The 22,701-nt window shown below is 39.0% G+C and overlaps 1 protein-coding gene across 2 annotated transcripts in view; it reads right to left on the reverse strand.

Annotated features, from left to right (window-relative positions):
- Nucleotides 1-22,701, reverse strand: part of PPRC1 (PPARG related coactivator 1) — a 210,497-nt gene that overhangs the window by 45,885 nt on the left and 141,911 nt on the right. The window lies entirely within an intron of this gene.

The following is a 22,701-nucleotide window of genomic DNA, read 5'->3' on the forward strand; positions in this document are numbered from 1 at the left end:
GGAGTTCAACACCCACTCTCTCCACTTGACAGATCATCCAGGAAGAAAATCAGTAAAGACATAAGGGAGCTAAATGAAGAGATAGATAAACTAGAACTATTGGACATTTTCAGAGTCATTCATCCCAAGAAACTGGAATACACATTTTACTCAAATCCACATGGATCATTCTCAAGGATAGACCATATGTTAGGCCACAAAGACAGCATCAGCCAATTCAAGAGCACTGAAATCATCCCAAGCATCTTCTCAGACCACAGTGGAATGAAACTAACACTTAACAATCAACAAAAGATTAGCAACAGTCCCAAAATGTGGAAGCTCAACAGTACACTTCTTAACAACTTCTGGGTCAAAGAGGAAATCAAGGAAGAAATCAAAATGTTTCGAGAGTTCAATGAAAACGAAGACACAAGCTATCAAAATATTTGGGACACAGCTAAAGCAGTCCTAAGAGGGAAGTTCATAGCTATACAAGCACACATTAGGAAACAAGATAAGGCACAGATAAACAGCCTGATTGCACATCTTAAAGACCTAGAAGAAGAACAAAAAAGGAATCCTAAAGCAACCAGGAGGACAGAAATCACTAAAGTTAGGGCAGAAATAAATAACATTGACAATAGGTAAACCATGCAAAAGATCAATGAAAGTAAATGTTGGTCCTTCGAAAGAGTAAACAAAATCGACAAACCTTTAGCCAGACTCACAAAACAAAAAAGGGAGAAGACCCAAATAAATCGGATAGTAAATGAAAGAGGAGATATCACAACAGACACTGCAGAAATTCAACATATCATGCGAGGCTTCTATGAACAACTATATGCCACCGAGCTAGAGAACCTGGAAGAAATGAATGATTTCCTAGATACCTACCAACTTCCAAAACTAAGTAAAGAGGAAGTGGATAACATGAACAGGCCCATCACAGCTAATGAAATTGAAACAGTTATCAAAAATCTCCCCAAAAATAAAAGTCCTGGACCAGATGGTTTTACAAATGAATTCTACAAAACTTTCAAAGAAGAACTAATACCTCTACTTTTAAAAGTCTTCCAGAAGATTGAAGACACTGGAATACTCCCTGCCAGCTTCTATGAAGCCAACATCACCCTGATACCAAAAGCAGACAGGGACACAACCAAAAAAGAAAACTACAGACCAATATCTCTGATGAACATAGATGCGAAAATATTGAACAAAATTCTAGCCAACAGGCTACAGCAGTATATCAAAAAGATTGTTCATCATGACCAGGTGGGGTTTATCCCAGGCATGCAAGGTTGGTTTAATATACGTAAATCAATCAATGTGATCCACCACATCAACAAAAGCAAGACAAAAAACCACATGGTCATATCAATAGATGCAGAGAAAGCCTTTGACAAAATCCAACATCCCTTTATGATCAAAACACTACAAAAAATGGGAATAGATGGAAAATTCCTGAAGATAGTGGAGTCTATATATAGCAAACCTACAGCCAACATCATACTCAATGGTGAAAAACTGGAAGCATTTCCCCTCAGATCAGGTACTAGACAGGGCTGCCCACTATCACCATTACTATTCAACATAGTGTTGGAAGTTCTTGCCATAGCAATCAGGCAGGAGCAAGGAATTAAAGGCATACAGATTGGAAGAGAAGAAGTCAAACTCTCCTTATTTGCAGATGACATGATAGTATACATGGAAAAACCTAAGGAATCCAGCAAGAAGCTTTTGGAAATCATCAGGCAATACAGTAAGGTGTCAGGCTATAAAATTAACATTCAAAAGTCAGTGGCAATCCTCTATGTAAACACTAATTTAGAAGAAATTGAAATCCAGAAATCAGTTCCTTTTACTATAGCAACAAAAACAATAACATATCTAGGAGTAAACCTAGCCAAAGAAGTGAAAGACTTGTATACTGAAAATTATGAGTCACTACTCAAAGAAATTGAAAAAGACACAAAGAAGTGGAAAGATATTCCATGTTCATGGGTTGGAAGAATTAACATCATCAAAATGAATATATTACCCAGAGCCATCTACAAATTTAATGATATCCCCATCAAGATCCCAAGCACATTTTTTTGGAGAATAGAAAAAATGCTACAGATGTTTATCTGGAACCAGAAAAGACCTAGAATTGCCAAAACAATCTTGAGAAAAAAGAACAGAACCAGAGGCATCACACTCCCAGATCTCAAACTGTATTATAGGGCCATTGTCATCATAACTGCTTGGTACTGGAACATGAACAGACACACTGACCAGTGGAATAGATTTGAGAACCCAGAAATGAGGCCCCACACGTATGGACATCTAATCTTTGACAAAGGGGCCCAGACGATTACATGGGGAAAGCAGAGTCTCTTCAACAAATGGTGTTGGAAACAATGGGTTGAAACATGCAGAAGAATGAAACTGAATCACTGTATTTCACCAAATACAAAAGTAAATTCCAAGTGGATCAAGGACTTGGATGTTAGACCAGAAACTATCAAATACTTAGAGGAAAATATTGGCAGAACTGTTTTCCACATAAATTTTAAAGACATTTTCAATAAAACGAATCCAATTACAAAGAAGACTAAGGCAAGTATAAACATATGGGACTACATCAAATTAAAAAGCTTCTTCACAGCAAAAGAAACCACTACCCAAACCAAGAGACCCCTCACAGAATGGGAGATGTTTACATGCCATACATCAGATAAGAGTTTAATAACCAACATATATAAAGAGCTTGCAAGACTCAACAACAAGACAACAAATAACCCCATCCAAAAATGGGGGGAGGACTTGGACAGAATATACACCACAGAAGAGATCCAAAAGGCTGAGAAACACATGAAAAAGTGCTCCAAGTCTCTGATTGTCAGAGAAATGCAAATCAAGACAACAATGAGATATCACTTCACTCCTATGAGAATGTCATACATCAGAAAAGGTAACAGCAGCAAATGCTGGAGAGGGTGTGGGGTCAAAGGAACCCTCCTGCACTGCTGGTGGGAATGTCAATTGGTCCAACTTCTGTGGAGAACAGTCTGGAGAACTCTCAGAAGGCTAGAAATGGACCTACCCTATGACCCAGCAATTCCTCTCCTGAGGATATATCCTAAGGAACCCAACACATCCATCCAAAAAGATCTGTGTACACATATGTTCTTGGCAGCACAATTTGTAATAGCCAAAACCTGGAAGCAACCCAGGTGTCCAACAACAGATGAGTGGCTGAGCAAGTTGTGGTATATATACACAGTGGAATATTACTCAGCTGTAAAAAATGGTGACTTCACCGTTTTCAGCCGATCTTGGATGGACCTTGAAAAAATCATGTCGAGTGAAATAAGTCAGAAACAGAAGGATGAATATGGGATGATCTCACTCTCAGACAGAAGTTGAAAAACAAGATCAGAAAAGAAAACACAAGTAGAACCTGAAATGGAATAGGCGTATTGCACCAAAGTAAAAGACTCTGGGGTGGGTGGGTGGGTGGGGAGAATATAGGTCCATGAAAGATGATGAATGACATAGTGGGGGTTGTATTGTGAAATGGGAATCTGGGGAATGTTACACATGTACAAACTATTGTATTTACTGCTGAATGTAAAGCATTAATTCCTCAATAAAGAAATAAATTATTTAAAAAAAAATGAAAACACATGTAGAACGTGAAATGGAATAGGCGTATTGCACCAAAGTAAAAGACTCTGGGGTGGGTGGGTGGGAAGAATACAGGTCCATGAAAGATGATGAATGACATAGTGGGGGTTGTATTGTTAAATGGGAATATGGGGAATGTTATGCATGTACAAACTATTATATTTACTGTTGAATGTAAAACATTAATTTCCCAATAAAGAAATAAATTATAAAAAATAAATAGATTCAACTTCCAGAGGTGGAGCTACGAGCAGCAGATCGCTTTCTCTCCTCTCCTCTATTCTCCTCTCCTCTCCCGGATCAACTAGGAATACCAAAGGAGATCACCCGGACCGAAACAAGACAGGACTAGAATGACCACAGAAACCCAGTAAATCACCCGTGAGTACAAACACGTGTGGCTGGTGACAGAGAGGAGAGAGGGGCCTAAGGAGAGATTAAGTGGCTGCTAACAGTTCAACAGTTTATCAGTGGAGACACCACCTCCAGTCTGCTCCACAACAAGGGGACAGTTGAAGGGAGGAAAGGACTCCCCAGAGACGCACCAAGTGCAACTCTGAGTCTCCATTGCTACTACCCTCAGATCTGGAGCAGAAACAGGGAGGGCCACCAGGGGACAGATATCTAACCGGGGAAACTCAGGAGAAGATCTATACCTCGGTGGCATAGCTGAGGGGCTGTGAAAGTCTCTTTGCATAACCACTAGATTATCTCTGCCACACCCTGCTTTATCTCTGGGTCAGGAGTCAGTGATTAAGCTAAGAAGCCTATTGATAGTTTAAAAGCCCTCAGGCTCCCATAGCCTACAGGGAAGAAAAACAAAGAGGCTTTTACACCACTGAGCTCCAACTCAGAGATTGAAAAAACTGTTAACATATATAAAATGGTTAAAACAACAAGAAAAAATATTGGAGACTCGAACCAGGACAAGAGTCCAGCTAAAAGTCCTCCAGAGGGTGAAGCACAAAACAACGAGTTCAACATCCAAACATTAGCTAAGGAAATAATAATAGGAGTGAGTAAAGAATTTGAAAAAATTGTAATCAGAAATGCTGGAACAACAAATGAGAAAATGGATGAAAATTCTAATTATCTCATGGTTATTAGAGAGCTGAAAGCTGAAATCGCTGAGCTAAGAAGGCAACTAGCTGAACAAGCTAAAACAGTATCAGAGCAGGGCAACAAAATAGATGAACTCCAGAAAGCAGTAGAGGGCAGAGAGAATAGAATCTATGAGGCTGAAGACAGAATTAGCAAGATTGAGGATGAATTAGAGACAACTAAAAAAGAAGTAAGAGATCTCAAAAAGAGATTAAGAGATGCTGAAAACAACAACAGAGTCCTATGGGATGACTTCAAAAGAAACAATATACGCATTATTGGCATACCAGAGGAAGAAAGAGAAGGAGAGGAAGAAAGCATTTTCCAGGCCATAATAGCTGAAAACTTCTCTAGTCTAGACAACATCAAAGACATAAAGATTCAAGAAGCCCAGAGGGTCCCAAACAGAATTAACCCAGACCTAAAGACACCAAGACATGTCATACTTAGAATGGAAAGGAGTAAGGATAAAGAAAGGATCCTCAAGGCTGCAAGAGAAAAACAAAGAGTCACCTACAAAGGAAAAAACCCATGAGATTAGCAGCAGACTTCTCCATACAAACACTACAGGCCAGAAGAGAATGGCAAGATATCTATCGAGTGCTCAATGAGAAAGGCTTTCAGCCAAGAATACTATATCCTGCTAGACTGTCATTCAGACTAGATGGAAGCATCAGAACCTTCTCAGACAAGCAACAGTTGAAGGAAGCAACCATCACCAAGCCTGCCCTGAAAGAAGTTCTGAAAGGTCTCCTATAAACAACCAGACCACCACAAATAGGACATATATCAAAACACTCTAAAACTCTACAAGAATGGCGTTAAAATATCTTCAATATTTGATATCAATAAATGTCAATGGCCTGAATTCATCTATTAAAAGACACAGAGTAGGAAGATGGATCAGAAAACACAACCCAACAATATGTTGTCTGCAGGAAACCCACCTAACTCAACAAAACAAACACAAACTTAAAGTGAAAGGATGGAAAACTATCATTCAAGCCAATGGCCCACAAAAAAGGGCAGGAACAGCTATTCTCATATCTGACATGATAGACTTTAAAATAGATAAGATTTAAAAAGATAGAAATGGACACTACTTAGTGCTCAGAGGATCAGTCAATCAAGAGGACTTAACAATTATAATATCTATGCACCCAATGAGAAGCCATCTAAATACATCAAACTTCTACTGAAAGAGCTACAGCAATATATGAACAGTAACACAATCATAGTAGGGGAGTTCAACACCCACTCTCTCCACTTGACAGATCATCCAGGAAGAAAATCAGTAAAGACATAAGGGAGCTAAATGAAGAGATAGATAAACTAGAACTATTGGACATTTTCAGAGTCATTCATCCCAAGAAACTGGAATACACATTTTACTCAAATCCACATGGATCATTCTCAAGGATAGACCATATGTTAGGCCACAAAGACAGCATCAGCCAATTCAAGAGCACTGAAATCATCCCAAGCATCTTCTCAGACCACAGTGGAATGAAACTAACACTTAACAATCAACAAAAGATTAGCAACAGTCCCAAAATGTGGAAGCTCAACAGTACACTTCTTAACAACTTCTGGGTCAAAGAGGAAATCAAGGAAGAAATCAAAATGTTTCGAGAGTTCAATGAAAACGAAGACACAAGCTATCAAAATATTTGGGACACAGCTAAAGCAGTCCTAAGAGGGAAGTTCATAGCTATACAAGCACACATTAGGAAACAAGATAAGGCACAGATAAACAGCCTGATTGCACATCTTAAAGACCTAGAAGAAGAACAAAAAAGGAATCCTAAAGCAACCAGGAGGACAGAAATCACTAAAGTTAGGGCAGAAATAAATAACATTGACAATAGGTAAACCATGCAAAAGATCAATGAAAGTAAATGTTGGTCCTTCGAAAGAGTAAACAAAATCGACAAACCTTTAGCCAGACTCACAAAACAAAAAAGGGAGAAGACCCAAATAAATCGGATAGTAAATGAAAGAGGAGATATCACAACAGACACTGCAGAAATTCAACATATCATGCGAGGCTTCTATGAACAACTATATGCCACCGAGCTAGAGAACCTGGAAGAAATGAATGATTTCCTAGATACCTACCAACTTCCAAAACTAAGTAAAGAGGAAGTGGATAACATGAACAGGCCCATCACAGCTAATGAAATTGAAACAGTTATCAAAAATCTCCCCAAAAATAAAAGTCCTGGACCAGATGGTTTTACAAATGAATTCTACAAAACTTTCAAAGAAGAACTAATACCTCTACTTTTAAAAGTCTTCCAGAAGATTGAAGACACTGGAATACTCCCTGCCAGCTTCTATGAAGCCAACATCACCCTGATACCAAAAGCAGACAGGGACACAACCAAAAAAGAAAACTACAGACCAATATCTCTGATGAACATAGATGCGAAAATATTGAACAAAATTCTAGCCAACAGGCTACAGCAGTATATCAAAAAGATTGTTCATCATGACCAGGTGGGGTTTATCCCAGGCATGCAAGGTTGGTTTAATATACGTAAATCAATCAATGTGATCCACCACATCAACAAAAGCAAGACAAAAAACCACATGGTCATATCAATAGATGCAGAGAAAGCCTTTGACAAAATCCAACATCCCTTTATGATCAAAACACTACAAAAAATGGGAATAGATGGAAAATTCCTGAAGATAGTGGAGTCTATATATAGCAAACCTACAGCCAACATCATACTCAATGGTGAAAAACTGGAAGCATTTCCCCTCAGATCAGGTACTAGACAGGGCTGCCCACTATCACCATTACTATTCAACATAGTGTTGGAAGTTCTTGCCATAGCAATCAGGCAGGAGCAAGGAATTAAAGGCATACAGATTGGAAGAGAAGAAGTCAAACTCTCCTTATTTGCAGATGACATGATAGTATACATGGAAAAACCTAAGGAATCCAGCAAGAAGCTTTTGGAAATCATCAGGCAATACAGTAAGGTGTCAGGCTATAAAATTAACATTCAAAAGTCAGTGGCAATCCTCTATGTAAACACTAATTTAGAAGAAATTGAAATCCAGAAATCAGTTCCTTTTACTATAGCAACAAAAACAATAACATATCTAGGAGTAAACCTAGCCAAAGAAGTGAAAGACTTGTATACTGAAAATTATGAGTCACTACTCAAAGAAATTGAAAAAGACACAAAGAAGTGGAAAGATATTCCATGTTCATGGGTTGGAAGAATTAACATCATCAAAATGAATATATTACCCAGAGCCATCTACAAATTTAATGATATCCCCATCAAGATCCCAAGCACATTTTTTTGGAGAATAGAAAAAATGCTACAGATGTTTATCTGGAACCAGAAAAGACCTAGAATTGCCAAAACAATCTTGAGAAAAAAGAACAGAACCAGAGGCATCACACTCCCAGATCTCAAACTGTATTATAGGGCCATTGTCATCATAACTGCTTGGTACTGGAACATGAACAGACACACTGACCAGTGGAATAGATTTGAGAACCCAGAAATGAGGCCCCACACGTATGGACATCTAATCTTTGACAAAGGGGCCCAGACGATTACATGGGGAAAGCAGAGTCTCTTCAACAAATGGTGTTGGAAACAATGGGTTGAAACATGCAGAAGAATGAAACTGAATCACTGTATTTCACCAAATACAAAAGTAAATTCCAAGTGGATCAAGGACTTGGATGTTAGACCAGAAACTATCAAATACTTAGAGGAAAATATTGGCAGAACTGTTTTCCACATAAATTTTAAAGACATTTTCAATAAAACGAATCCAATTACAAAGAAGACTAAGGCAAGTATAAACATATGGGACTACATCAAATTAAAAAGCTTCTTCACAGCAAAAGAAACCACTACCCAAACCAAGAGACCCCTCACAGAATGGGAGATGTTTACATGCCATACATCAGATAAGAGTTTAATAACCAACATATATAAAGAGCTTGCAAGACTCAACAACAAGACAACAAATAACCCCATCCAAAAATGGGGGGAGGACTTGGACAGAATATACACCACAGAAGAGATCCAAAAGGCTGAGAAACACATGAAAAAGTGCTCCAAGTCTCTGATTGTCAGAGAAATGCAAATCAAGACAACAATGAGATATCACTTCACTCCTATGAGAATGTCATACATCAGAAAAGTTAACAGCAGCAAATGCTGGAGAGGGTGTGGGGTCAAAGGAACCCTCCTGCACTGCTGGTGGGAATGTCAATTGGTCCAACTTCTGTGGAGAACAGTCTGGAGAACTCTCAGAAGGCTAGAAATGGACCTACCCTATGACCCAGCAATTCCTCTCCTGAGGATATATCCTAAGGAACCCAACACATCCATCCAAAAAGATCTGTGTACACATATGTTCTTGGCAGCACAATTTGTAATAGCCAAAACCTGGAAGCAACCCAGGTGTCCAACAACAGATGAGTGGCTGAGCAAGTTGTGGTATATATACACAGTGGAATATTACTCAGTTGTAAAAAATGGTGACTTCACCGTTTTCAGCCGATCTTGGATGGACCTTGAAAAAATCATGTCGAGTGAAATAAGTCAGAAACAGAAGGATGAATATGGGATGATCTCACTCTCAGACAGAAGTTGAAAAACAAGATCAGAAAAGAAAACACAAGTAGAACCTGAAATGGAATAGGCGTATTGCACCAAAGTAAAAGACTCTGGGGTGGGTGGGTGGGTGGGGAGAATATAGGTCCATGAAAGATGATGAATGACATAGTGGGGGTTGTATTGTGAAATGGGAATCTGGGGAATGTTACACATGTACAAACTATTGTATTTACTGCTGAATGTAAAGCATTAATTCCTCAATAAAGAAATAAATTATTTAAAAAAAAATGAAAACACATGTAGAACGTGAAATGGAATAGGCGTATTGCACCAAAGTAAAAGACTCTGGGGTGGGTGGGTGGGAAGAATACAGGTCCATGAAAGATGATGAATGACATAGTGGGGGTTGTATTGTTAAATGGGAATATGGGGAATGTTATGCATGTACAAACTATTATATTTACTGTTGAATGTAAAACATTAATTTCCCAATAAAGAAATAAATTATAAAAAATAAATAGATTCAACTTCCAGAGGTGGAGCTACGAGCAGCAGATCGCTTTCTCTCCTCTCCTCTATTCTCCTCTCCTCTCCCGGATCAACTAGGAATACCAAAGGAGATCACCCGGACCGAAACAAGACAGGACTAGAATGACCACAGAAACCCAGTAAATCACCCGTGAGTACAAACACGTGTGGCTGGTGACAGAGAGGAGAGAGGGGCCTAAGGAGAGATTAAGTGGCTGCTAACAGTTCAACAGTTTATCAGTGGAGACACCACCTCCAGTCTGCTCCACAACAAGGGGACAGTTGAAGGGAGGAAAGGACTCCCCAGAGACGCACCAAGTGCAACTCTGAGTCTCCATTGCTACTACCCTCAGATCTGGAGCAGAAACAGGGAGGGCCACCAGGGGACAGATATCTAACCGGGGAAACTCAGGAGAAGATCTATACCTCGGTGGCATAGCTGAGGGGCTGTGAAAGTCTCTTTGCATAACCACTAGATTATCTCTGCCACACCCTGCTTTATCTCTGGGTCAGGAGTCAGTGATTAAGCTAAGAAGCCTATTGATAGTTTAAAAGCCCTCAGGCTCCCATAGCCTACAGGGAAGAAAAACAAAGAGGCTTTTACACCACTGAGCTCCAACTCAGAGATTGAAAAAACTGTTAACATATATAAAATGGTTAAAACAACAAGAAAAAATATTGGAGACTCGAACCAGGACAAGAGTCCAGCTAAAAGTACTCCAGAGGGTGAAGCACAAAACAACGAGTTCAACATCCAAACATTAGCTAAGGAAATAATAATAGGAGTGAGTAAAGAATTTGAAAAAATTGTAATCAGAAATGCTGGAACAACAAATGAGAAAATGGATGAAAATTCTAATTATCTCATGGTTATTAGAGAGCTGAAAGCTGAAATCGCTGAGCTAAGAAGGCAACTAGCTGAACAAGCTAAAACAGTATCAGAGCAGGGCAACAAAATAGATGAACTCCAGAAAGCAGTAGAGGGCAGAGAGAATAGAATCTATGAGGCTGAAGACAGAATTAGCAAGATTGAGGATGAATTAGAGACAACTAAAAAAGAAGTAAGAGATCTCAAAAAGAGATTAAGAGATGCTGAAAACAACAACAGAGTCCTATGGGATGACTTCAAAAGAAACAATATACGCATTATTGGCATACCAGAGGAAGAAAGAGAAGGAGAGGAAGAAAGCATTTTCCAGGCCATAATAGCTGAAAACTTCTCTAGTCTAGACAACATCAAAGACATAAAGATTCAAGAAGCCCAGAGGGTCCCAAACAGAATTAACCCAGACCTAAAGACACCAAGACATGTCATACTTAGAATGGAAAGGAGTAAGGATAAAGAAAGGATCCTCAAGGCTGCAAGAGAAAAACAAAGAGTCACCTACAAAGGAAAAAACCCATGAGATTAGCAGCAGACTTCTCCATACAAACACTACAGGCCAGAAGAGAATGGCAAGATATCTATCGAGTGCTCAATGAGAAAGGCTTTCAGCCAAGAATACTATATCCTGCTAGACTGTCATTCAGACTAGATGGAAGCATCAGAACCTTCTCAGACAAGCAACAGTTGAAGGAAGCAACCATCACCAAGCCTGCCCTGAAAGAAGTTCTGAAAGGTCTCCTATAAACAACCAGACCACCACAAATAGGACATATATCAAAACACTCTAAAACTCTACAAGAATGGCGTTAAAATATCTTCAATATTTGATATCAATAAATGTCAATGGCCTGAATTCATCTATTAAAAGACACAGAGTAGGAAGATGGATCAGAAAACACAACCCAACAATATGTTGTCTGCAGGAAACCCACCTAACTCAACAAAACAAACACAAACTTAAAGTGAAAGGATGGAAAACTATCATTCAAGCCAATGGCCCACAAAAAAGGGCAGGAACAGCTATTCTCATATCTGACATGATAGACTTTAAAATAGATAAGATTTAAAAAGATAGAAATGGACACTACTTAGTGCTCAGAGGATCAGTCAATCAAGAGGACTTAACAATTATAATATCTATGCACCCAATGAGAAGCCATCTAAATACATCAAACTTCTACTGAAAGAGCTACAGCAATATATGAACAGTAACACAATCATAGTAGGGGAGTTCAACACCCACTCTCTCCACTTGACAGATCATCCAGGAAGAAAATCAGTAAAGACATAAGGGAGCTAAATGAAGAGATAGATAAACTAGAACTATTGGACATTTTCAGAGTCATTCATCCCAAGAAACTGGAATACACATTTTACTCAAATCCACATGGATCATTCTCAAGGATAGACCATATGTTAGGCCACAAAGACAGCATCAGCCAATTCAAGAGCACTGAAATCATCCCAAGCATCTTCTCAGACCACAGTGGAATGAAACTAACACTTAACAATCAACAAAAGATTAGCAACAGTCCCAAAATGTGGAAGCTCAACAGTACACTTCTTAACAACTTCTGGGTCAAAGAGGAAATCAAGGAAGAAATCAAAATGTTTCGAGAGTTCAATGAAAACGAAGACACAAGCTATCAAAATATTTGGGACACAGCTAAAGCAGTCCTAAGAGGGAAGTTCATAGCTATACAAGCACACATTAGGAAACAAGATAAGGCACAGATAAACAGCCTGATTGCACATCTTAAAGACCTAGAAGAAGAACAAAAAAGGAATCCTAAAGCAACCAGGAGGACAGAAATCACTAAAGTTAGGGCAGAAATAAATAACATTGACAATAGGTAAACCATGCAAAAGATCAATGAAAGTAAATGTTGGTCCTTCGAAAGAGTAAACAAAATCGACAAACCTTTAGCCAGACTCACAAAACAAAAAAGGGAGAAGACCCAAATAAATCGGATAGTAAATGAAAGAGGAGATATCACAACAGACACTGCAGAAATTCAACATATCATGCGAGGCTTCTATGAACAACTATATGCCACCGAGCTAGAGAACCTGGAAGAAATGAATGATTTCCTAGATACCTACCAACTTCCAAAACTAAGTAAAGAGGAAGTGGATAACATGAACAGGCCCATCACAGCTAATGAAATTGAAACAGTTATCAAAAATCTCCCCAAAAATAAAAGTCCTGGACCAGATGGTTTTACAAATGAATTCTACAAAACTTTCAAAGAAGAACTAATACCTCTACTTTTAAAAGTCTTCCAGAAGATTGAAGACACTGGAATACTCCCTGCCAGCTTCTATGAAGCCAACATCACCCTGATACCAAAAGCAGACAGGGACACAACCAAAAAAGAAAACTACAGACCAATATCTCTGATGAACATAGATGCGAAAATATTGAACAAAATTCTAGCCAACAGGCTACAGCAGTATATCAAAAAGATTGTTCATCATGACCAGGTGGGGTTTATCCCAGGCATGCAAGGTTGGTTTAATATACGTAAATCAATCAATGTGATCCACCACATCAACAAAAGCAAGACAAAAAACCACATGGTCATATCAATAGATGCAGAGAAAGCCTTTGACAAAATCCAACATCCCTTTATGATCAAAACACTACAAAAAATGGGAATAGATGGAAAATTCCTGAAGATAGTGGAGTCTATATATAGCAAACCTACAGCCAACATCATACTCAATGGTGAAAAACTGGAAGCATTTCCCCTCAGATCAGGTACTAGACAGGGCTGCCCACTATCACCATTACTATTCAACATAGTGTTGGAAGTTCTTGCCATAGCAATCAGGCAGGAGCAAGGAATTAAAGGCATACAGATTGGAAGAGAAGAAGTCAAACTCTCCTTATTTGCAGATGACATGATAGTATACATGGAAAAACCTAAGGAATCCAGCAAGAAGCTTTTGGAAATCATCAGGCAATACAGTAAGGTGTCAGGCTATAAAATTAACATTCAAAAGTCAGTGGCAATCCTCTATGTAAACACTAATTTAGAAGAAATTGAAATCCAGAAATCAGTTCCTTTTACTATAGCAACAAAAACAATAACATATCTAGGAGTAAACCTAGCCAAAGAAGTGAAAGACTTGTATACTGAAAATTATGAGTCACTACTCAAAGAAATTGAAAAAGACACAAAGAAGTGGAAAGATATTCCATGTTCATGGGTTGGAAGAATTAACATCATCAAAATGAATATATTACCCAGAGCCATCTACAAATTTAATGATATCCCCATCAAGATCCCAAGCACATTTTTTTGGAGAATAGAAAAAATGCTACAGATGTTTATCTGGAACCAGAAAAGACCTAGAATTGCCAAAACAATCTTGAGAAAAAAGAACAGAACCAGAGGCATCACACTCCCAGATCTCAAACTGTATTATAGGGCCATTGTCATCATAACTGCTTGGTACTGGAACATGAACAGACACACTGACCAGTGGAATAGATTTGAGAACCCAGAAATGAGGCCCCACACGTATGGACATCTAATCTTTGACAAAGGGGCCCAGACGATTACATGGGGAAAGCAGAGTCTCTTCAACAAATGGTGTTGGAAACAATGGGTTGAAACATGCAGAAGAATGAAACTGAATCACTGTATTTCACCAAATACAAAAGTAAATTCCAAGTGGATCAAGGACTTGGATGTTAGACCAGAAACTATCAAATACTTAGAGGAAAATATTGGCAGAACTGTTTTCCACATAAATTTTAAAGACATTTTCAATAAAACGAATCCAATTACAAAGAAGACTAAGGCAAGTATAAACATATGGGACTACATCAAATTAAAAAGCTTCTTCACAGCAAAAGAAACCACTACCCAAACCAAGAGACCCCTCACAGAATGGGAGATGTTTACATGCCATACATCAGATAAGAGTTTAATAACCAACATATATAAAGAGCTTGCAAGACTCAACAACAAGACAACAAATAACCCCATCCAAAAATGGGGGGAGGACTTGGACAGAATATACACCACAGAAGAGATCCAAAAGGCTGAGAAACACATGAAAAAGTGCTCCAAGTCTCTGATTGTCAGAGAAATGCAAATCAAGACAACAATGAGATATCACTTCACTCCTATGAGAATGTCATACATCAGAAAAGGTAACAGCAGCAAATGCTGGAGAGGGTGTGGGGTCAAAGGAACCCTCCTGCACTGCTGGTGGGAATGTCAATTGGTCCAACTTCTGTGGAGAACAGTCTGGAGAACTCTCAGAAGGCTAGAAATGGACCTACCCTATGACCCAGCAATTCCTCTCCTGAGGATATATCCTAAGGAACCCAACACATCCATCCAAAAAGATCTGTGTACACATATGTTCTTGGCAGCACAATTTGTAATAGCCAAAACCTGGAAGCAACCCAGGTGTCCAACAACAGATGAGTGGCTGAGCAAGTTGTGGTATATATACACAGTGGAATATTACTCAGCTGTAAAAAATGGTGACTTCACCGTTTTCAGCCGATCTTGGATGGACCTTGAAAAAATCATGTCGAGTGAAATAAGTCAGAAACAGAAGGATGAATATGGGATGATCTCACTCTCAGACAGAAGTTGAAAAACAAGATCAGAAAAGAAAACACAAGTAGAACCTGAAATGGAATAGGCGTATTGCACCAAAGTAAAAGACTCTGGGGTGGGTGGGTGGGTGGGGAGAATATAGGTCCATGAAAGATGATGAATGACATAGTGGGGGTTGTATTGTGAAATGGGAATCTGGGGAATGTTACACATGTACAAACTATTGTATTTACTGCTGAATGTAAAGCATTAATTCCTCAATAAAGAAATAAATTATTTAAAAAAAAATGAAAACACATGTAGAACGTGAAATGGAATAGGCGTATTGCACCAAAGTAAAAGACTCTGGGGTGGGTGGGTGGGAAGAATACAGGTCCATGAAAGATGATGAATGACATAGTGGGGGTTGTATTGTTAAATGGGAATATGGGGAATGTTATGCATGTACAAACTATTATATTTACTGTTGAATGTAAAACATTAATTTCCCAATAAAGAAATAAATTATAAAAAATAAATAGATTCAACTTCCAGAGGTGGAGCTACGAGCAGCAGATCGCTTTCTCTCCTCTCCTCTATTCTCCTCTCCTCTCCCGGATCAACTAGGAATACCAAAGGAGATCACCCGGACCGAAACAAGACAGGACTAGAATGACCACAGAAACCCAGTAAATCACCCGTGAGTACAAACACGTGTGGCTGGTGACAGAGAGGAGAGAGGGGCCTAAGGAGAGATTAAGTGGCTGCTAACAGTTCAACAGTTTATCAGTGGAGACACCACCTCCAGTCTGCTCCACAACAAGGGGACAGTTGAAGGGAGGAAAGGACTCCCCAGAGACGCACCAAGTGCAACTCTGAGTCTCCATTGCTACTACCCTCAGATCTGGAGCAGAAACAGGGAGGGCCACCAGGGGACAGATATCTAACCGGGGAAACTCAGGAGAAGATCTATACCTCGGTGGCATAGCTGAGGGGCTGTGAAAGTCTCTTTGCATAACCACTAGATTATCTCTGCCACACCCTGCTTTATCTCTGGGTCAGGAGTCAGTGATTAAGCTAAGAAGCCTATTGATAGTTTAAAAGCCCTCAGGCTCCCATAGCCTACAGGGAAGAAAAACAAAGAGGCTTTTACACCACTGAGCTCCAACTCAGAGATTGAAAAAACTGTTAACATATATAAAATGGTTAAAACAACAAGAAAAAATATTGGAGACTCGAACCAGGACAAGAGTCCAGCTAAAAGTACTCCAGAGGGTGAAGCACAAAACAACGAGTTCAACATCCAAACATTAGCTAAGGAAATAATAATAGGAGTGAGTAAAGAATTTGAAAAAATTGTAATCAGAAATGCTGGAACAACAAATGAGAAAATGGATGAAAATTCTAATTATCTCATGGTTATTAGAGAGCTGAAAGCTGAAATCGCTGAGCTAAGAAGGCAACTAGCTGAACAAGCTAAAACAGTATCAGAGCAGGGCAACAAAATAGATGAACTCCAGAAAGCAGTAGAGGGCAGAGAGAATAGAATCTATGAGGCTGAAGACAGAATTAGCAAGATTGAGGATGAATTAGAGACAACTAAAAAAGAAGTAAGAGATCTCAAAAAGAGATTAAGAGATGCTGAAAACAACAACAGAGTCCTATGGGATGACTTCAAAAGAAACAATATACGCATTATTGGCATACCAGAGGAAGAAAGAGAAGGAGAGGAAGAAAGCATTTTCCAGGCCATAATAGCTGAAAACTTCTCTAGTCTAGACAACATCAAAGACATAAAGATTCAAGAAGCCCAGAGGGTCCCAAACAGAATTAACCCAGACCTAAAGACACCAAGACATGTCATACTTAGAATGGAAAGGAGTAAGGATAAAGAAAGGATCCTCAAGGCTGCAAGAGAAAAACAAAGAGTCACCTACAAAGGAAAAAACCCATGAGATTAGCAGCAGACTTCTCCATACAAACACTACAGGCCAGAAGAGAATGGCAAGATATCTATCGAGTGCTCAATGAGAAAGGCTTTCAGCCAAGAATACTATATCCTGCTAGACTGTCATTCAGACTAGATGGAAGCATCAGAACCTTCTCAGACAAGCAACAGTTGAAGGAAGCAACCATCACCAAGCCTGCCCTGAAAGAAGTTCTGAAAGGTCTCCTATAAACAACCAGACCACCACAAATAGGACATATATCAAAACACTCTAAAACTCTACAAGAATGGCGTTAAAATATCTTCAATATTTGATATCAATAAATGTCAATGGCCTGAATTCATCTATTAAAAGACACAGAGTAGGAAGATGGATCAGAAAACACAACCCAACAATATGTTGTCTGCAGGAAACCCACCTAACTCAACAAAACAAACACAAACTTAAAGTGAAAGGATGGAAAACTATCATTCAAGCCAATGGCCCACAAAAAAGGGCAGGAACAGCTATTCTCATATCTGACATGATAGACTTTAAAATAGATAAGATTTAAAAAGATAGAAATGGACACTACTTAGTGCTCAGAGGATCAGTCAATCAAGAGGACTTAACAATTATAATATCTATGCACCCAATGAGAAGCCATCTAAATACATCAAACTTCTACTGAAAGAGCTACAGCAATATATGAACAGTAACACAATCATAGTAGGGGAGTTCAACACCCACTCTCTCCACTTGACAGATCATCCAGGAAGAAAATCAGTAAAGACATAAGGGAGCTAAATGAAGAGATAGATAAACTAGAACTATTGGACATTTTCAGAGTCATTCATCCCAAGAAACTGGAATACACATTTTACTCAAATCCACATGGATCATTCTCAAGGATAGACCATATGTTAGGCCACAAAGACAGCATCAGCCAATTCAAGAGCACTGAAATCATCCCAAGCATCTTCTCAGACCACAGTGGAATGAAACTAACACTTAACAATCAACAAAAGATTAGCAACAGTCCCAAAATGTGGAAGCTCAACAGTACACTTCTTAACAACTTCTGGGTCAAAGAGGAAATCAAGGAAGAAATCAAAATGTTTCGAGAGTTCAATGAAAACGAAGACACAAGCTATCAAAATATTTGGGACACAGCTAAAGCAGTCCTAAGAGGGAAGTTCATAGCTATACAAGCACACATTAGGAAACAAGATAAGGCACAGATAAACAGCCTGATTGCACATCTTAAAGACCTAGAAGAAGAACAAAAAAGGAATCCTAAAGCAACCAGGAGGACAGAAATCACTAAAGTTAGGGCAGAAATAAATAACATTGACAATAGGTAAACCATGCAAAAGATCAATGAAAGTAAATGTTGGTCCTTCGAAAGAGTAAACAAAATCGACAAACCTTTAGCCAGACTCACAAAACAAAAAAGGGAGAAGACCCAAATAAATCGGATAGTAAATGAAAGAGGAGATATCACAACAGACACTGCAGAAATTCAACATATCATGCGAGGCTTCTATGAACAACTATATGCCACCGAGCTAGAGAACCTGGAAGAAATGAATGATTTCCTAGATACCTACCAACTTCCAAAACTAAGTAAAGAGGAAGTGGATAACATGAACAGGCCCATCACAGCTAATGAAATTGAAACAGTTATCAAAAATCTCCCCAAAAATAAAAGTCCTGGACCAGATGGTTTTACAAATGAATTCTACAAAACTTTCAAAGAAGAACTAATACCTCTACTTTTAAAAGTCTTCCAGAAGATTGAAGACACTGGAATACTCCCTGCCAGCTTCTATGAAGCCAACATCACCCTGATACCAAAAGCAGACAGGGACACAACCAAAAAAGAAAACTACAGACCAATATCTCTGATGAACATAGATGCGAAAATATTGAACAAAATTCTAGCCAACAGGCTACAGCAGTATATCAAAAAGATTGTTCATCATGACCAGGTGGGGTTTATCCCAGGCATGCAAGGTTGGTTTAATATACGTAAATCAATCAATGTGATCCACCACATCAACAAAAGCAAGACAAAAAACCACATGGTCATATCAATAGATGCAGAGAAAGCCTTTGACAAAATCCAACATCCCTTTATGATCAAAACACTACAAAAAATGGGAATAGATGGAAAATTCCTGAAGATAGTGGAGTCTATATATAGCAAACCTACAGCCAACATCATACTCAATGGTGAAAAACTGGAAGCATTTCCCCTCAGATCAGGTACTAGACAGGGCTGCCCACTATCACCATTACTATTCAACATAGTGTTGGAAGTTCTTGCCATAGCAATCAGGCAGGAGCAAGGAATTAAAGGCATACAGATTGGAAGAGAAGAAGTCAAACTCTCCTTATTTGCAGATGACATGATAGTATACATGGAAAAACCTAAGGAATCCAGCAAGAAGCTTTTGGAAATCATCAGGCAATACAGTAAGGTGTCAGGCTATAAAATTAACATTCAAAAGTCAGTGGCAATCCTCTATGTAAACACTAATTTAGAAGAAATTGAAATCCAGAAATCAGTTCCTTTTACTATAGCAACAAAAACAATAACATATCTAGGAGTAAACCTAGCCAAAGAAGTGAAAGACTTGTATACTGAAAATTATGAGTCACTACTCAAAGAAATTGAAAAAGACACAAAGAAGTGGAAAGATATTCCATGTTCATGGGTTGGAAGAATTAACATCATCAAAATGAATATATTACCCAGAGCCATCTACAAATTTAATGATATCCCCATCAAGATCCCAAGCACATTTTTTTGGAGAATAGAAAAAATGCTACAGATGTTTATCTGGAACCAGAAAAGACCTAGAATTGCCAAAACAATCTTGAGAAAAAAGAACAGAACCAGAGGCATCACACTCCCAGATCTCAAACTGTATTATAGGGCCATTGTCATCATAACTGCTTGGTACTGGAACATGAACAGACACACTGACCAGTGGAATAGATTTGAGAACCCAGAAATGAGGCCCCACACGTATGGACATCTAATCTTTGACAAAGGGGCCCAGACGATTACATGGGGAAAGCAGAGTCTCTTCAACAAATGGTGTTGGAAACAATGGGTTGAAACATGCAGAAGAATGAAACTGAATCACTGTATTTCACCAAATACAAAAGTAAATTCCAAGTGGATCAAGGACTTGGATGTTAGACCAGAAACTATCAAATACTTAGAGGAAAATATTGGCAGAACTGTTTTCCACATAAATTTTAAAGACATTTTCAATAAAACGAATCCAATTACAAAGAAGACTAAGGCAAGTATAAACATATGGGACTACATCAAATTAAAAAGCTTCTTCACAGCAAAAGAAACCACTACCCAAACCAAGAGACCCCTCACAGAATGGGAGATGTTTACATGCCATACATCAGATAAGAGTTTAATAACCAACATATATAAAGAGCTTGCAAGACTCAACAACAAGACAACAAATAACCCCATCCAAAAATGGGGGGAGGACTTGGACAGAATATACACCACAGAAGAGATCCAAAAGGCTGAGAAACACATGAAAAAGTGCTCCAAGTCTCTGATTGTCAGAGAAATGCAAATCAAGACAACAATGAGATATCACTTCACTCCTATGAGAATGTCATACATCAGAAAAGGTAACAGCAGCAAATGCTGGAGAGGGTGTGGGGTCAAAGGAACCCTCCTGCACTGCTGGTGGGAATGTCAATTGGTCCAACTTCTGTGGAGAACAGTCTGGAGAACTCTCAGAAGGCTAGAAATGGACCTACCCTATGACCCAGCAATTCCTCTCCTGAGGATATATCCTAAGGAACCCAACACATCCATCCAAAAAGATCTGTGTACACATATGTTCTTGGCAGCACAATTTGTAATAGCCAAAACCTGGAAGCAACCCAGGTGTCCAACAACAGATGAGTGGCTGAGCAAGTTGTGGTATATATACACAGTGGAATATTACTCAGCTGTAAAAAATGGTGACTTCACCGTTTTCAGCCGATCTTGGATGGACCTTGAAAAAATCATGTCGAGTGAAATAAGTCAGAAACAGAAGGATGAATATGGGATGATCTCACTCTCAGACAGAAGTTGAAAAACAAGATCAGAAAAGAAAACACAAGTAGAACCTGAAATGGAATAGGCGTATTGCACCAAAGTAAAAGACTCTGGGGTGGGTGGGTGGGTGGGGAGAATATAGGTCCATGAAAGATGATGAATGACATAGTGGGGGTTGTATTGTGAAATGGGAATCTGGGGAATGTTACACATGTACAAACTATTGTATTTACTGCTGAATGTAAAGCATTAATTCCTCAATAAAGAAATAAATTATTTAAAAAAAAATGAAAACACATGTAGAACGTGAAATGGAATAGGCGTATTGCACCAAAGTAAAAGACTCTGGGGTGGGTGGGTGGGAAGAATACAGGTCCATGAAAGATGATGAATGACATAGTGGGGGTTGTATTGTTAAATGGGAATATGGGGAATGTTATGCATGTACAAACTATTATATTTACTGTTGAATGTAAAACATTAATTTCCCAATAAAGAAATAAATTATAAAAAATAAATAGATTCAACTTCCAGAGGTGGAGCTACGAGCAGCAGATCGCTTTCTCTCCTCTCCTCTATTCTCCTCTCCTCTCCCGGATCAACTAGGAATACCAAAGGAGATCACCCGGACCGAAACAAGACAGGACTAGAATGACCACAGAAACCCAGTAAATCACCCGTGAGTACAAACACGTGTGGCTGGTGACAGAGAGGAGAGAGGGGCCTAAGGAGAGATTAAGTGGCTGCTAACAGTTCAACAGTTTATCAGTGGAGACACCACCTCCAGTCTGCTCCACAACAAGGGGACAGTTGAAGGGAGGAAAGGACTCCCCAGAGACGCACCAAGTGCAACTCTGAGTCTCCATTGCTACTACCCTCAGATCTGGAGCAGAAACAGGGAGGGCCACCAGGGGACAGATATCTAACCGGGGAAACTCAGGAGAAGATCTATACCTCGGTGGCATAGCTGAGGGGCTGTGAAAGTCTCTTTGCATAACCACTAGATTATCTCTGCCACACCCTGCTTTATCTCTGGGTCAGGAGTCAGTGATTAAGCTAAGAAGCCTATTGATAGTTTAAAAGCCCTCAGGCTCCCATAGCCTACAGGGAAGAAAAACAAAGAGGCTTTTACACCACTGAGCTCCAACTCAGAGATTGAAAAAACTGTTAACATATATAAAATGGTTAAAACAACAAGAAAAAATATTGGAGACTCGAACCAGGACAAGAGTCCAGCTAAAAGTCCTCCAGAGGGTGAAGCACAAAACAACGAGTTCAACATCCAAACATTAGCTAAGGAAATAATAATAGGAGTGAGTAAAGAATTTGAAAAAATTGTAATCAGAAATGCTGG

The sequence above is a fragment of the Erinaceus europaeus genome, chromosome 14 (genome assembly GCF_950295315.1).
Source record: "Erinaceus europaeus chromosome 14, mEriEur2.1, whole genome shotgun sequence".
Lineage (NCBI taxonomy): Eukaryota > Metazoa > Chordata > Mammalia > Eulipotyphla > Erinaceidae > Erinaceus > Erinaceus europaeus.